Source organism: Triticum dicoccoides, chromosome 3B, assembly GCF_002162155.2.
Source record: "Triticum dicoccoides isolate Atlit2015 ecotype Zavitan chromosome 3B, WEW_v2.0, whole genome shotgun sequence".
Classification (NCBI taxonomy): domain Eukaryota; kingdom Viridiplantae; phylum Streptophyta; class Magnoliopsida; order Poales; family Poaceae; genus Triticum; species Triticum dicoccoides.
The window spans coordinates 419,354,121-419,371,751 of NC_041385.1; positions in this window are offsets into that span (position 1 = coordinate 419,354,121).

The following is a 17,631-nucleotide window of genomic DNA, read 5'->3' on the forward strand; positions in this document are numbered from 1 at the left end:
AGCCCCTGGCAAGATCGTAAGTATCCGGACTCCCGAATAACTTCAAGGTTTTTCCTTTTCACGACATTATGTCTTTTTAATGCCGCATACAACCCTGCAGTCCGCCCAAGGATGATCTTCCCGCTTCGTCGAGCGGGTCCTTAGGTGCGTCGGATATGGATTCCCTTCCGACTGCCTCCACCCCCCGCGCCACGGACGATGCCGAGGTGGGATCCCAGGAAGGGACCCACCAGGAGGCGGAGGCCCCGGAGGTGTCACAGGACAACCTCCCAGACTTTGCATCGGACTCAGCCCCGGAACCCACAGTGGCTCCGGAGTCCGGTGGGCGACCCCTTCGCAAGAAGGGCAAGACCGTGACGCCGGCTGCCTCCGTCCAACCGGAGGTGCCGGATAATTTGCTGGAGGCGCTCAATGGCGCCTCCATTGAAGAGGAACACCGCACTGTTATGAGTGCGGTGATTCAGAAGGTGCAGCTCGCCAAGTGCGGGCTGACCAAAGCATGCAGAAGCCTTCTAACAGGCTTTGAGGTAAGAATTTCAATATGTATAAAATGGTACTGCATAGACAGTAGCCCCTGATGCTCGGTTCGGCGCTCGGGAAGAAAAGCCGGACTGAGGATCTAAAAAGATATACGCAGGAGTCCTCAAAAATGTGTCAATATGGGATTGTAGGCTGCGCTGCTGACCTCTGCCGCACTGACTGCGGAGGTCAATACTTTAAAGGAAAACCTCGAGCGGTCCGAGAACGAGCTCGGCCATGCCAAGAAACAGCTCGAGGATAAGGAAGGTGAGTAACACCTTATTAAAATTGTACCTTACAGAAAAGGATTTTGGTTGCAAAAAAAATGACAAGGATAACGTGGGTATTACAGGGGCCACTAACGAGGTGGCGACCCTGAAAGAGGCGGTGGCCGCGGCCGAACGCAATGCGGCCGCGGAGCGCACCGAGCGAGAGAAGCAGGAGGCGTGGGTGGGGGAGGTACAGCAAGAGCTCCGGGATCTCATGAAAAAACATGAGAGCCTGGAGCGTGACTCGAAGACTCGAGAGTCTGAGCTTGCAACGGCTCTTGAGAATGCCAAAGCCGCTAAGGCTGAAGCCTACAAGGCCCTCCAGGAGATTGAGGCGGTGAAGAAAATAGCAGCGGGTAAGGCATTTTTCATGCAAAGTAAGCATGTGAGTGTTAATTACATGTTTCTTACCCGAATTCGGAGCTCTCCAGGAGCGTTCGCAGATCTTCCTTGCAGCGTGTCCGATGCTGCCGCATTCTACCGGGCCGAGGAGGGGAGCTCGACGGAGAAGGTCTTCTGGTCTCAGTATGCTGAGGCCGGACATCCGGTGCCCCTTAGCGACCAGCTGAAGCAGCTGGTCGAGCTCCACAAGGCGGCCGAACAGGCCATGAAGGGCCTCATAGTTCGGCTGTGGCCTAAGGAGGCCATGCCTGGGAGCTACTTCGGCCTGGTGCGGCGGCTGGTGGATGCGTGCCCGTGGGTTGAAGTCATCAAGCACTCCGCCTGTATTGAGGGTGCCCGTGGGCCCTTGCCCGCGCAAAGGTGCACTGGGGCAAGATGGATGCCCAGAAGCTTGTGACGGACCCGCCACCAGAGGGCAAGGAGCATCGCACGCCCGAGATGTATTATAAGAGTGTGCTGAAGGGCGCCCGCACTATTGCGGGGGAGTGCTCCAAAGATGTAATTTTTGAGTAGAATCGCATTTTGTTATCCTGTGCGCTGAAAACTTAGTTCATATGCGCTAAGCAACGCTTGTTAATTTAAAATATTACCTTCTGTGCGGCTGTTTATCAAATCTGAGAGATGGCAAGTCGTCGGCTTCAGCCCCCATGCCACGAGTGCTGGGGTGTTCAGGATAAACTTGAGCACTCTTGTTCCCATTTTTGGGTCCATCTAGGGAGGCGCTCAACATAGCGAACAAGGCAACCGGACTTATAATGCTTGAACACTCTCACTTAGCCATAGAATTCTATAATTTTAAATTTCGGCGAAGCCCCTAGTCTTCGGAAGGCCGAATTTGGGGCGCTATCCACGCCTAGGCCGGACAAGATCCGGCTCCTTGCTCTAAGCGGCATAAGTCTTTAAGGACTCGCAAAAACCTCTCGAACAGCGCCCGGCTCTCGCCTCATCATGACGGTCAGTTTTAGTTTTCTCCACTGAGGCGTTAACCCAGCTCAACTGGGGCACAATCGCAGTGGTTCTCCCAGTGCTACCTTAGCCGATACAACAGAACGTAAGGTACCAAAACATGGGAGCCGGGCAAACCCAACTATTGACCCAAGACGTGATTCGGAGCCGATGCATATAATGCTATAAGTTCGGGGTGCCGCACTTGTGAAAGTGTTTGGACTTGTCACACCAGGATGCGGGAACCATAAGCCCCTGGTGTGTTTTAACCGTACCAAAGTGTACGGATGCGACATGTCGAAAATGAACATATGTATGAAAAAGAAATGCGATTATAAGCAAAAAGGTGATGCATTGTTTTATTCAATAAGTGCTGCTATGAATGCAGAACGATAAAATAGTGCGATAAGCAAGGGATGGGACTGTTAAACATGTCCCCCTCCAGGGGTAGGCTGCGGACTGGTGTATAAAAATGCTCGTAATGGAGACCACCTGTATATTCGTTGTAGCCTTTATCCTTCCCTGGCTGTTGCATCGTGAGTTCAGCAGGTCTGCTGCCGGACAGGACCTCTGACGAACGGAGTCCTGTGGGTAGAAAATAAAAGGTAAAAAGAAAAAAGAGAACGACACACTTGAGAGCCCCTGGTGTGGTTGAGCCGCAGTCTGGGCTTATTGTGGTCGTGCCCCTCTCCCCATGCCCATGGTATCTTCAGAGCGTAATGGTGTACGCGCAGGACCTGTTTGGACGTTTTGCAGGGGCTGGGGTTGGGGCCGCACTGCTACGCGTGCTCAGAACGTGCCAGGTGGTCTTGTTGTAGGTTACTTCGGGCGCGCTTAGCTTTGTCCGACCGCTTAACGGACGGACTCGAGAATTGCCTTAAGAGGCTGCATTGTACTTCTGCCGCGAGAGCCGCTGTATGTTCCTCCGTTTGGAGAGAACATTCAGTGTTTCCGTTGACCGTGATGACTCCTCTAGGGCCTGGCATCTTGAGCTTGAGGTGTGCGTAGTGCGGCACCGCATTGAACTTTGCAAACGCGGTACGTCCGAGCAAGGCATGATAGCCACTGCGGAACGGGACTATGTCGAAGATTAACTCCTCGCTTCGGAAGTTATCCGGGGATCCGAAGACCACTTCCAGTGTGACTGAGCCTGTACAATTGTCTTCTAGACCTGGTATGACGCCTTTAAAGGTCGCCTTGGTAGGTTTAATCCTTGAGGGGTCTATGCCCATTTTGTGCACTGTATCCTGATAAAGCAGGTTCAGGCTGCTGCCGCCGTCCATCAGGACTCTGGTGAGGTGAAATCCATCAATGATTGGGTCTAAGACCAATGCGGTGAATCCGCCGTGGCGGATGCTGGTGGGGTGGTCCCTTCGGTCAAAAGTGATCGGGCAGGAGGACCATGGATTGAACTTCGGGGCGACTGGCTCCATCGCGTATACATCCCTGAGTGCACGCTTCCGCTCCCTTTTGGGTATGTGTGTTGCGTATATCATGTTCACCGTCCGCACCTGTGGGGGGAAACCCTTCTGTCCTCTATTGTTCGGCGGTCGGGTCTCTTCCTCGTCATCGCTATGCAGCCCCTTGTCATTGTTTTCGGCAATTAACTTGCCTGCCTGCTTGAATACCCAACAGTCCCTATTGGTGTGGTTAGCTGGCTTTTCGGGGGTGCCGTGTATCTGGCACAAGCGGTCGAGTATTCGGTCCAAATTGGACGGACCCATAGCAGTTCTTTTGAATGGCTTTTTCCGCTGACCGGGTTTGGAGCCTCTGAATCCGGCATTGACTGCCGTATCCTCACTATTGTCGCCGTTGATGCGGCGCTTGCTTTTGTTACAACGCGACCTGCCATTCCGGTCCTTGAAATCCGGGCTGCCAGAATTTTTGCTGAGGTTGTTGCTGCGTGCTAGCCAGCTGTCCTCACCCGCGCAAAAGCGGGTCATGAGTGATGTAAGGGCTGCCATGGATTTTGGCTTTTCCTGTCCCAGGTGCCGAGCAAGCCACTCATCGTGGATGTTATGCTTGAAGGCTGCGAGGGCCTCCGCATCCGGACAGTCGATGATTTGGTTTTTCTTGGTTAAGAACCGTGTCCAGAATTGTCTGGCCGATTCGTCTGGCTGCTGAATTATGTGGCTTAGGTCATCAGTGTCTGGTGGTCGCACATACGTGCCTTGGAAGTTATCGAGGAATGCGGCTTCCAGGTCTTCCCAACTCCCAATTGACTCTGCTGGGAAGCTATTAAGCCAATGCCGGGCTGGTCCTTTAAGCTTGAGGGGGAGATATTTGATGGCGTGAAGATCGTCACCGCGGGCCATGTGGATGTCAAGAAGATAGTCTTCGATCCAAACCGCGGGGTCTGTTGTGCCATCGTAAGATTCGATATTCACGGGTTTAAACCCTTCGGGGATTTGATGATCCATTACTTCATATGTGAAGCATAGTGGGTGTGCGGCGCCTCTGTATCGGGTGATATCACGACGGAGCTCAAAAGAGCTTTGTCTATTTTGTTCGGCCCGGCCGGACTTACTGTGTCCGGCGTGTCGGTTCTCGTCACGTACCGTGGGGCGCCCACGCGATCCATAGATCGATCTTGATTGTCTTGCCTTATCCTCCAATATATCTCGCAAGTCCGGAGTGTTCCCCTGTGGTCTTGTGCTTTTCGAGCGGTGCCAGGGTACGGGTCTAGTGAAGGGCCTAGAGGCCTCTCTGTCGCGACCACGGGGTGGTCGGTCAGCCGTATTGTCTCCTGGTGATGCGGGTTCATACGCTACCTCCTCTAATCGGGGGAGCAGCTTGCGTTTAGGGTAGCTTTTGGAGGGGCGTTCGAGCTCATGCTCTTCGGCCGCGAGGACTTCAGTCCATCTGTCGGCTAGCAGATCTTGATCAGCTCTAAGTTGTTGCTGCTTTTTCTTGAGGCTGTTCGCCGTGGCCATAAGCCTGCGTTTAAAACGCTCTTGTTCAACGGGATCCTCAGGCATGACGAATTCATCGTCGTCGAGGCTTGCTTCGTCTCCGGAGGGAGGCATATAATCCTCTACCTCTTCTTCTGCAGCTCTCTCATGAGGGCTGGCGTCTCCATCCTCCTGCGCTGGATCTTGCTGGAGTGGGTTGTCTTCGGCACTGTCCGGTGTATTGTTATCTCCGGTGCCGGGATCTTCATTCTTGCTGTGGCGGGATTTAGAGCGGCGCCGCTGACGCCGGCGCTTGGGCTGTTTCTTGGAGGGGTCATCCTCCTCTGTTCCTTCGCCATTCCCATCCTTTGGGATATCCACCATGTATATGTCATATGATGAGGTGGCTTTCCAGTGCCCGGTAGGCGCTGGTTCTTGCTCGTCTCCGGCATCATCGTCCATACCGTCGATGTCTTCGGAGTCGTAGTCTATCATGTCGGTTAGATCGTCGACAGCGGCTACCAAGTGGGTGGTGGGTGGGCTTTGAATTTCTTTGTCGTCCGCATCCCAACCGTCCTGGCCGCAGTCCGGCCAGGGCTCTCCTGATAACGAGAGATACTTTAGCGAACTCAGGATGTCGCCGAAAGGTGAGTGTTGAAAGATGTCCGCTGCAGTGAACTCCATGATCGTCGCCCAATCGGATTCGATCGGAGGGGGCGCGGGAGGTTCGGAGTCCGGTAGGGAGTCTGGCACCTCGGAGTCACGACCTTTATGAGGGACAAGGTCAGTGTTCGGCTCTATCGCCGTAGAGGTTGCAGCCCCCGAGGCGGTGTCTAGCCATCCGTCCTCGATCTGCATAGCCGACTCCGAATTTAAGATCGGAGCGAGTTCGAATGCGGCCTCCAGGGTACTGTCCGGCTACAGAGCTAAATCATGCTCGCCGTGACAGTGCGGCATGCTCAGCTGTGGCTCGAATCCATCGAGGATCAAGTCCCCGCGGATGTTAGCCGTGAAGTTCAAACTTCCAAACCTGATCTGACGGCCAGGGGCGTAGCTTTTGATCTGCTCCAGATGGCCAAGCGAATTGGCCTGCAGTGCGAAGCCGCCGAATATGAATATTTGTCCGGGAAGAAAGGTCTCACCCTGGACTGCGTCGTTGATGATGGTCGAAGAAGCCATCGAGCCTATCGGTGACGACACAGAGGAACTCTCAATGAAAGCACCAATGTCGGTGTAAAAACCAGCGGATCTCGGGTAGGGGGTCCCGAACTGTGCGTCTAGGCGGATGGTAACAGGAGACAAGGGACATGATGTTTTACCCAGGTTCGGGCCCTCTTGATGGAGGTAAAACCCTACGTCCTGCTTGATTAATATTGATGATGTGTGTTACAAGAGTGGATCTACCACGAGATCAATGAGGCTAAACCCTAGAAGCTAGCCTATGGTATGATTGTTGTTCGTCCTAAGGACTAAAGCCATCCGGTTTATATAGACACCGGAGAGGGCTAGGGTTACATAGAGTCGGTTACAATGGTAGGAGATCTACATATCCGTATCGCCAAGGAAAGTCCCATTCGGACACGGGACGAAGTCTTCAATCTTCTATCTTCATAGTCTTGGAGTCCGGCCGATGATGATAGTTCGGCTATCCGGACACCCCCTAGTCCGGAACTCCCTCAATGAGTGTCATCCCCTATGCCTCAGCCATAGGGTCTATTATATATGCCATGTTGTGTACCAGACCTGATATAAACCTTGCCGTAAGTTTGGTAGGAAGGTACCAAAGTAATCCCGGCATGGAACACTGGACAGCGGTCAAGAATATCGAAGTACATGAAAAGGACTAAGGATATGTTTCTCATTTATGGAGGTGACGAAGAGCTCGTCGTAAAGGGTTATGTTGATGCTAGCTTCGACACAGATCTGGATGACTCCAAGTCACGAATCGGATACATGTATATTTTGAATGGTGGGGCAGTAAGCTGGTGCAGTTGCAAGCAAAGCGTTGTGGCGCGATCTACATGTGAACCGGAGTACATGGCAGCCTCGGAGGCAGCACATGAAGCAATCTGGATGAAGGAGTTCATTACCGACCTAGGAGTTATTCCCAATGTGTCGGGCCCGATGACTCTCTTCTGTTACAACACTGGAGCTATTGCCCTTGCCAAGGAGCCCAGGTTTCACAACAATACCAGACACATCAAGCGTCGCTTCAACTCCATTCGTGAAAATATTCAAGGTGGAGACATAGATATTTGTAAAGTGCATACGGATCTGAATGTCGCAGATCTGTTGACTAAACCTCTTCCACGAGCAAAACATGATCAAAACCAGAACTCTATGGGTGTTTGATTCATCACAATGTAACTAGATTATTGACTCTAGTGCAAGTGGGAGACTGCTGGAAATATGCCTTGGAGGCAATAATAAAATGGTTATTATTATATTTCCTTGTTCATGATAATTGTCTATCATTCATGCTATAATTGTATTGACCGGAAACCGTAATACATGTGTGAATACATAGACCACAACATGTCCCTAGTGAGCCTCTAGTTGACTAGCTCGTTGATCAACAGATGGTCATGGTTTCCTGACTATGGACATTGGATGTCATTGATAATGGGATCACATCAATAGGAGAATGATGTGATGGACAAGACCCAATCCTAACCATATCACAAGATCGTGTGGTTCGTTTGCTAAAGCTTTTATAATGTCAAGTATCATTTCCTTAGACTATGAGATCATGCAACTCCCGGATACCGTAGGAATGCTTTGGGTGTAACAAACGTCACAACATAACTGGGTGGCTATAAAGGTGAACTACAGGTATCTCCGGAAGTGTCTGTTGGGTTGGCATGAATCGAGACTGGGATTTTTCACTCTGTATGACGGAGAGGTATCTCTGGGCCCACTCGGTAATGCATCATCATAATGAGCTCAACGTGACTAAGTAGTTGGTCACGAGATCATGCATTACGGAACGAGTAAAGTGACTTGCCGGTAACGAGATTGAACGAGGTATTGGGATACCGACGATCGAATCTCGGGCAAGTAACGTACCGATTGACAAAGGGCATTGTATACGGGATTACTTGAATCCACGACATCGTGGTTCGTCCGACGAGATCATCGTGGAACATGTGGGAGACAACATGGGTATCCAGATCCCGCTGTTGGTGTAACGCCCCGGATCCGATGCGCCAGGTGTCTGCCAGTTATTCGCCGTCTTTGCCATGTCATCTGCTTGCGTGTTGCATTTTATTATGTCATCATCTGCATTTCATCTGCATGTTTTTCAAAACTTGCATCCATTCAGGTTCCGCCGGTTGTCTCTGTTGTCCGTTCTGAGCCAGACACACTCGCACGCGCCCGCGGCACCTCCGAAATATTATTTTATAAGTGGCTTAAAATGTTCTCGGAATGGGTTGCAACTTGTCATGCGGTCTTATTATAGTGTAGACAGTCCGCCTGCCAAGTTTCGCCGCATTCGGAGTCCATTTGATAGCCCAACCGTTAAATGTATAGTGGTACCGTTGCCGGTACCTTCGTCGGGTGTTTTCGGCCTCCGGAAACCCATGTCGGGCTGCTATCTCTTCTCTCCTTATAACCTAGCCCATCTACACAGCCCACGTGCAGCCCACCTAAAACCCCCTCCGCTCCGGACCGTCGGATCGAGATCCGATGTCCGAAAACGGATGGAAACCCCAACCCTAGTCCCCCTTTGCTTTATATAGACCCATTCCTTCCATTTTTTGGCAGCCTAGCCCCTCCCTTACCTCCCAGCCGCAGCCACCCCCCTCCTCCTCGGAATCAACGCACAACCACCTCCATTTCCGCGCTTCCCAGCCTCCTCCCGCCACTTGGTGCTGCCGCCACCATGCCCCGGGCCAACCGGAGCGCGCCACATCAGCCCCCAGCGCCCCTGCAGCCAATGCCCCGCTGCCACCTGTCCTTCCCACATCGTCCCCGCGCCTCCACCGTGCCAGGCCCGCCCGAAGCCCAGCGGCGGCCCGCCCTGGGTGGGCCCGAGGTGCCCGCAGGTGCCCGCCCGCGCCCCTCTGCGCCCGCCTCCCGCTTCGTTCCCAAGCGGAGGAGCTCCTCGCCGCCCCGCCACTCGTCCTCGCCGGAGGCCGTGCGCCACCGCCGCCGGCAACCTCGACGGCCAGGCCAGGCCGCTCCCCGCCCTTATTCTTCTCCCATCCTCCTCTCCTCATTCCTCACCCCTCTCTCTCTCTCCCGCAGGTCGTCGCCGCCGTCCGTCTCCGCCGGAGCTCCGCTCGTCGCCACGTTACCCGGATCCGGCCGTGCAGGGCCTGATCCACCGGTTCCCAACCTCCCCTGCCGCTGCTTCACCCGGATCAGGCGGGATCCGGCGAGCCCTTCTGCCGCCGCAACCACCATGGCCGCCTCTGTCGCCTCGGGCACGAGCAGCCGCCCGCTTGTGTTGACCCCGCGTGGGCCCCGTGGAGGTCCAGCCCGCCAAGCCTCCACCCCGGCCTGCCTCCAGCCTCCACGCCGACCTGGGCTCAGCCCACTAGGTGAGCAAGACACCTATTCCCCGCCCGGTCGCATTTTAGTTATCACCCGCTCGTCCTGTTTTTTTTAAAAACGACTGTCCCAGATTTTTGCAATAATCATGACATGTTCATCGTATCGTATCTCTGCATCCGTAGCTCGGTTTTGTGCGTGTAATATGTCAAATTGTTCGACTCAAAGAGTACATCATTTCATTCCATTGCATCATATTCATTTGAGCTCATCTTGGTGCCTGAATCATTGTTGTAAGAGTGCTTCATGATGTTTTCTGTTGTCTGTTATCAGAACGAGCTCTTTTGTCATTTTTGCCATGATTGATGTGTGCATCCTATGAGGTTGATGTCTACAGGTGTTTTTATCTATCCTATGTCTTCTTTACAGAGGTGCTTACCATGTATTTTTGTGATCAATATGGTGACTAGCACAAGCATGCAAACTAGCCATCGTGATGTTGCTGATTTTAGTCCCTGTTCTGCTGTTATTTTAATGCCATGTAAACTTGATGCTACAGAGAGATCCATGCATATTTTGAGATACTTCAGTAAGGGTGTTTTGAATATATGGTTATGCTCTATCCATCCATGGTCCTGGTTGTAATTATGGAGTAGTCTAGCATGTCATTTTCGTGCTCTACTTTTGCTTCAAAATGTTTCCTGGCAGATTGTTTACATATTCAATTTTGCCGAGGTTGTTGTAGTTGATCCGTGTATGATATGATGTTGTTCTTGCCATGTATAGCTTCTATGCCATGTATTCTTGATGGATGTATGTTTAGTTTATCATGAGAGGCTCTGTAGTGAGTGCATTGAGCTCACGAAGGTGCCTTCGTAATTCTGTTCCTGCCATGTATGAATCTGTAATATAACTTGCCATGTTTACATGGGTGCCATCATATTTTCTGATCCTTTTTGGCTTATGGTCAGTAAGAGACTTTTGATCTATGCATTTAGTAGGTTCATTCCATGCCTTTGTTTGCCATGATAAGTTCCTATAACATGTTGTTTGATAGCTCTAAACATTGCAACCTGATGTTATTTTCTGCAAAGTCTGAAATTGTTATAACTTGCAATCTTACCATGTGTGTTTGAGCATGTTCTAGTGATTTCTGGAGATAGCTCAGTGTTCATGTTTTGTTATGCTCTACCTGTAAATCATGCCCATGTCTTTTATTTTCATGTTGAGATGCTGTAGCATGTTGTTTTGATGCTTGCAATATGCCTAGTTGCTGTTTTGGACAGATTGTTGCTATAACTTGTATAGAGTGTGTGTGTTGAACCGTTGCTCCGTTTTGATTGTGCTCTATATGAAACTTGCTTGGTTTAGCATATAGTTTCATATTATCATGTTGCATCCTTGTTTTGGTGTGTTTGCTTGATGTTTGGGTGCATTTTGCATCAATGCCATGTTTAACTTGTTTTGCTCATATCTTCTAGGCCATAGCTCCGAACTAAATGAACTTTATATGTAACTTGACTAGAATCTCATGTAGATCATCTTGGTGCATCTTAACTTGCTGTTTAACAACTTGAACATAAGGTTTATTCAGATCTGGACCAACTTCGAAATTTGCATATGAGGACTTACCGGAATTGTTATATGTTGTTCCCGGCCTCATTTAAACTTGCCTTGATGTGTTGCTCTCGTTTGCATCATCCCTTGCCGTGAGTAGCTTCATGTAGCCTTGTCATGCATCATGCTTGTTGTGCATCATGCCATGTTCATGTGTGGTGTGTTTACTATGTTGTGTGCTTCTTTTCGATAGTTCCTGTTTCGTTGCGATCGTGAGGATTCGTTCGTCTACGGTTGGTTCGGCTTCATCTGTTCGTCTTCTTCATGGACTCGTTCTTCTTCCTTGCGGGATTTCAGGCAAGATGACCGCTACCCTGGATCTCACTACTATCATTGCTATGCTAGTTGCTTCGTTCTATCGCTATGCTATGTTACCTATCTTTTGCTCATCAAGCCATCCCAAATTGCCATGAACCTCTAACCTTTGACACCTTTCCTATGCAAACCGTTGCTTGGCTATGTTACCGCTTTGCTCAGCCCTCTTATAGCGTTGTTAGTTGCAGGTGAAGTTGAAGATTTCTCCATGGTGGACAGGATTTTGGTTGGGACATCACAATATCTCTTATATTATTAATGCATCTATATATTTGGTAAAGGGTGGAAGGCTCGGCCTTATGCCTGGTGTTTTGTTCCACTCTTGCCGCCCTAGTTTCCGTCATACCGGTGTTATGTTCCCGGATTTTGCGTTCCTTACGCGGTCGGGTGATTTATGGGACCCCCTTGACAGTTCGCTTTGAATAAAACTCCTCCAGCAAGGCCCAACCTTGGTTTTACCATTTGCCTCACCACCACCTATATTTCCCTTGGGAGTAATTAACCCAAGGGTCATCTTTATTACAGCCCCCCCGGGCCAGTGCTTGTCTAAGTGTTGGTCCAAACTAGAGCACCGTGCGGGGCCATCCCTTGGCAACTTGGGTTATGTCGGTTCCTGTACGCTTCGCTTATCCGGTGTTGCCCTGAGAACGAGATATGTGCAGCTCCTATCGGGATTGTCGGCGCATCGGGCGGTCTTGCTGGTCTTGTTTTACCATTGCCGAAATGTCTTGTAAACCGGGATTCCGAGTCTGATCGGGTCTTCCTGGGAGAAGGTCTATTCCTTCGTTGATCGCGAGAGCTTGTCATGGGCTAAGTTGGGACACCCCTGCAGGGTATAATCTTTTGAAAGCCGTGCCTACGGTTATAGGCAGATGGGAATTTGTTAATGTCCGGTTGTAGATAACTTGACACCAGATCCGAATTAAAACGCATCAACCGTGTGTGTAGCCGTGATGGTCTCTTTTCGGCAGAGTCCGGGAAGTGAACATGGCTTTGGGTTATGTTTGACGTAAGTAGGAGTTCAGGATCACCTCTTGATCATTGCTAGCTTCACGACCGTTCTATTGTTTCTCTTCTCGCTCTCATTTGCGTATGTTAGCCACCATATCATGCTTAGTTGCTGCTGCAACCTCACCACTTTACCCCTTCCTTTCCCTTTAAGCTTTGCTAGTCTTGATACCCATGGTAATGGGATTGCTGAGTCCTCGTGGCTCACAGATTACTACAACAACAGTTGCAGGTACAGGTTATGCGATGATCTTGACGCGAGAGCGATGATTGCTTGTTTGGAGTTCTACTTCTTCTGCTTCTTCGATCAGGGGATAGGTTCCAGGTCGGCAGCCTGGGCTAGCAGGGTGGATGTCGTTTGAGTTTCTGTTTGTGTTTCATCCGTAGCCAGATGATGCTCTTATGTATGATGATATTGTATTTGTGTGGCATTGTATGCCTCCTGTATGTATCCCCATCTATTATGTAATGTTCATCTAATGATATCCACCTTGCAAAAGCGTTTCAATATGCGGTTCTATCCTTGGTGGGACCTTCGAGTCTCTTTAGGATAGTATCGCATATTGGGCGTGACAGTTGGTTATTGGCCGGAGAGCTATCTCGGTCATGTCTGCGTGATTCCCGAACCCGTAGGGTCTACACACTTAAGGTTCGATGATGCTAGGGTTATAAGGAAGATTTGTATGTGATTAACGAATGTTGTTCGGAGTCCCGGATGAGATCCCGGACGTCACGAGGAGTTCAGGAATGGTCCAGAGGTGAAGATTTATATATGGGAAGTCATCATACGGTCACCGGAAAATTTCGGGGGTATACTGGTATTGTACCGGGACCACCAGAGGGGTTCCGGGGGTCCACCAGGAGGGTCCACCTGCCCCGGAGGGCCTTATGGGCTGTAGGTGGATGGAAACCAGCCCCTAAGTGGGCTGGGCGCCATCCCCCCTAGGGCCCATGCGCCTAGGATTGGGGGGGAACCCTAAAGGGGGCGCCCCCCTTGCTTGGGGGGCAAGCCCCCTCCCCCTTGGCCGCCCCCCCTCTAGATCTCATCTAGTGGGGCCGGCCCCCTTCCCCTTCTCCCTATAAATAGAGGGGTGGAGGGAGGGCTGCAGCGCCACATCCAAGGCGCAGCCCCTCCCCTCCCCAACACCTCTCCTCCGCGTGAGCTTGGCCAAGCCCTGCAGGAGAACTGCCACTCCATCACCACCACGGCGTCGTGCTGCTGCTGGAGCCATTGTAAGTGCATCTAGTGCCCCTTAGTGATTTTGGTGTATTGAATACTTATAGGTTAAGGGACTGATGCGTTTGTGAGTGTACACAGGTCTATAAGTCTATGAGGAGTTTGATATTTACAGAGAAAGCCGACCCCTAGAAATGAAGTTCTTCAACTGAAGACTTTGGATCTCTGAAGACTTTCTAAAGACTTTGAAAGTGAAGAAATTGGTGTGACCATGAAGACTAGGCAATCATTCGAGGAACATGAAGCGTGAAGACTTTTATTTTCATAGTTTCATTTTCTCCTTCTTGAGTCATAGGGAACACCGTAGTGTTAAAGGGGGTCGAGGAAATACTAAGGAAAAATTTCCATGTGATGCTCAACTCAAAATCCTACACCTACCAATCCCTTCGAGTGAAGCCATTGGAAATCTCATACAATTCAGTCATATTCTTCAGTGACAGAGACAAAGTTCTTCTGGTCTCTGAGGAATTTGTTCTGACTGAGGAGTTAGGAATTCACCAGTGTGAATTGCCTACACAGTGAGGAACATGATAGCCCTGAGGATTTTGATAGTCAAAATTCCGACCGTTGTTATGCTATGCGCCAGCGGTTCCAAAATATCTACCCACCTAACGGTCATATCAGACAAGGGCATTTATGTCTTATCATGTCGGGCTGCTCCCTAGGCTATAAATAGTTGCCCCCTTCAACCACTAGCTGGTTGGCTGCTCCGAGAGAAACTAACACTTGTCAATTGTGAGCATCCCATCCTTTGAGGACTTTGAGCGAAAATCATCAAGTGAGGAAAACCCAAAAACCCAACACCTACAAACCCAAAGTGATTGAGCATCACTGAAGAGATTGATCCTGCGTGGATCCGACGCTTGTTTCCCTTGAAGACTGTGCTTCTTCCAGACGGTTAGGCGTCAAGGTCTAGAGCATCCAAGAGGAATTGTGGATCACCGAGTGACCGAGTTTGTGAAGGTTTGGAAGTCACCTGAAGACTTACCACGAGTGATTGGGCGAGGTCTGTGTGACCTTAGCTCAAGGAGAATACGGTGACGACTGTGTGTCCGGGACTGGGTGTCCTCGAGTTTAAATACTCAGCTGCTCCAACCAGATGTACAACTGAGACAGCAGTTGGAACTGGTCTACCAAATCATTGTCTTCACCAAGCTAACTGGTTCTATTTCCTCAACTCTTTCATTCCTCATGTCTGTTGTTGTGTGCCTGTTCATATCTGTTTGAAGACTTTGACTGAAGACTTTCTCAATTTCCTCAGATCAATTTCTTCAGTCTGTCCGTCTTCTTTCTTGTGTTATCCTGTGTTTATGCTTTCTGTACTCTATGCTTGTCTTCTTTCTTGTGTTATCCTGTGTTTATGCTTTCTGTACTCTGTGTCTCTGAGTCTGAAGATGAAGACTCTGCTAGCAGTCTTGGTGATCCTGAAGAACTGAGCCAGGAACTTGCACCGCTCGTGAAGAAATTTCAGAAGTTCTCTAGACGTGGTCGCTTTGGGAAACCCTCAAGGAGCAATTATTCTTCATCCAGTGACTACAAGAAGAGGTTGTGTCACAAATGCAAGAAACCTGGTCACTACATCCAAGATTGTCCTCAGTGGGATAAGGAATCAAAGAAGAAGAAATACAAGGATTACAGTTCTGATGACGCAAAGAAGAAGAAGAAATCCTCAAAGTCTTCATCATCAAAATCCTCGAGGTCTTCATCTCACAAGAAGAGCAGCTCCAAGAAGGCTCGGGCATTCATTGGCAAGGAAATGGACTCTGAGGCTGAAGCTGAGGAACATGAGGACGAGGAGGCATCTGAGGAGTCTGAGTCTGGTGTGGCGAGCCTAGCTCTCGCTACTGCATTCGTCAGCAAGTCTATCTTCAACTCTGAAGAAAATGACTCCACCAACAAGGCTGATGAAGGCAATGATGACTACGCTCCCACCTATTGCTTCATGGAAAAAGGTGCCAAGGTAACTAAGTACGCCTCCTCTGACTCTAGTGAGGATGAGTCTGATGAGAATCTCAAACCCAGCTACTCTAAACTTGCTAAAATTGCTATGAAACAACAAAAGGCCTTTGAAAAGGTTCAAAACATGCTAGACAAAAGTGATGATATGTTGGGTGAAGAAATGGATCGCACTAAAACCTTGACTGAAAATCTTCAGAGACTTCAGTCCAGGTTTGACAATCTTCAAGGCCATCATAACACTCTCTTATCAGATCACGAGAAGCTTTCTTATGAATTTCTTCAAAGAAAGCAAGATCTTGAAAAGCTAAGAGTGTATTATGAAGATCTTCAGAAGGAGCATGATACATTACTTGCTCAACAAATCAGCGCTACCCAGGAAGAATTTGTTCCTCCATGTCTGAAGTGCATTGAACATGAAACTGCTAATTCTTCACCTGAATTTTCAAATGCTTCTAATGCTACAAATTCTTCATATGTCTCTGTTGTCACTAATTCCTCATCTGAGGACAATGCAAGTATCACTAATGATGCAGGGCTGAAGGAAGTGTACATGACAGGCATGTACAGAAGCCTCAAAGGGCATCAGACTCTTTGTGATGTGCTCAAAAAGCAGATCCTCAACAGAAACCCTAGGAAAGAGGGTATTGCCTTTGAGAGGAAACTCAATGCTGATGGAACATATTGGAAGCCTGAGCAGTACCCCAAAACCTCATGGGTTGCTGCAAAGGGACCTCTAGTTGATACATCCAACTTATCTAGCTTTACATGTGAATCTCCTCATTCTTTTGATGAGTCATTTGACTCTAACTATAAACTGTTCAAAAATCAGAATGGTGAAGTATTTGCTAGATATGTTGGGACTAACTGCAGGAACGGTTCCCCTATGAAGAAAATCTGGGTTCCCAAAGTTGCCTTGAAAGTCTTCAGGTGAATGTCCTCATGACACCACCTGTGAAGAAAACGAACTCCAGATCAAATTCTTCATATGAACCAAATTCTTCATATGGATCCAAGTCCTCAGGTGGACCAAATTCCTCACATGGATCAAATTCCTCAAAAGGATCAAATTCCTCATATGATCATCATCGTGCTAACCCTTCTGTTTCGCAGGGTAGAGCTAAGGGCTATGAATATGTGCATTATTCTTCAAATCATTATGTTCATAAGTCCTCGAAGAATGTCTCTGCTTATTCATATGCTTACCCTAACCCCTCTTATGTGAAACAAAGTGGACTGGCGTCCATGCCACCTTTCTCATATGGTGCTCGTAGAGTAATGAATTCTTTGCCACCCCTCCAGATGTGGGTGGTGAAGAAAAAGAACTAATCTCTTATGCAGGGTCAAGTCTCCAGTCATGCTCAAAACGACTGAAGAATTTGCTGGAGACCTTAACAGTGCCTGATAGGACGCAGGCTAATCATGATGAAATGCACCTTCATTTCTCACATCCTCATACTGATTATCTGTTCTGATTACTTGATGAAATTGACCTGATGATACTGATGTCATATTCTTCACTGATGAAGTATATGAGTTTGTAAGCTGCACTAATTCATCTGCAGGATGATCAACCCAAAGCAAATGAGTGGGTCCTCAATAGTGGATGTACAAATCACATGACTGGTGACAAGAATCTATTGATGGATGCTCCCTTATCACTGTCACATCTGAAGCATATCATCTTCGCTGACAAAGGCAAAAGTTAGGTATTGGGTCTATGTAAGGTTGCGATCTCTAAGGACATACAAATGGACAAAGTCATGCTTGTCGAGTCCTTAGGATACAACCCCATGTCTGTCTCAATGCTTTGTGATCTTGATATGGTTATTGTCTTTGGCAAGTATCATTGTGTTGTGATCTTGGAAGCTAACAATTCCAAAGTCTTCGAAGGCTTTAGGAGATGAGACTTGTACATTGTTGATTTCTCTACAGGCCCACAGCCTGCCGTGTGCTTACTTGCAAAAGCTTCAGAAGG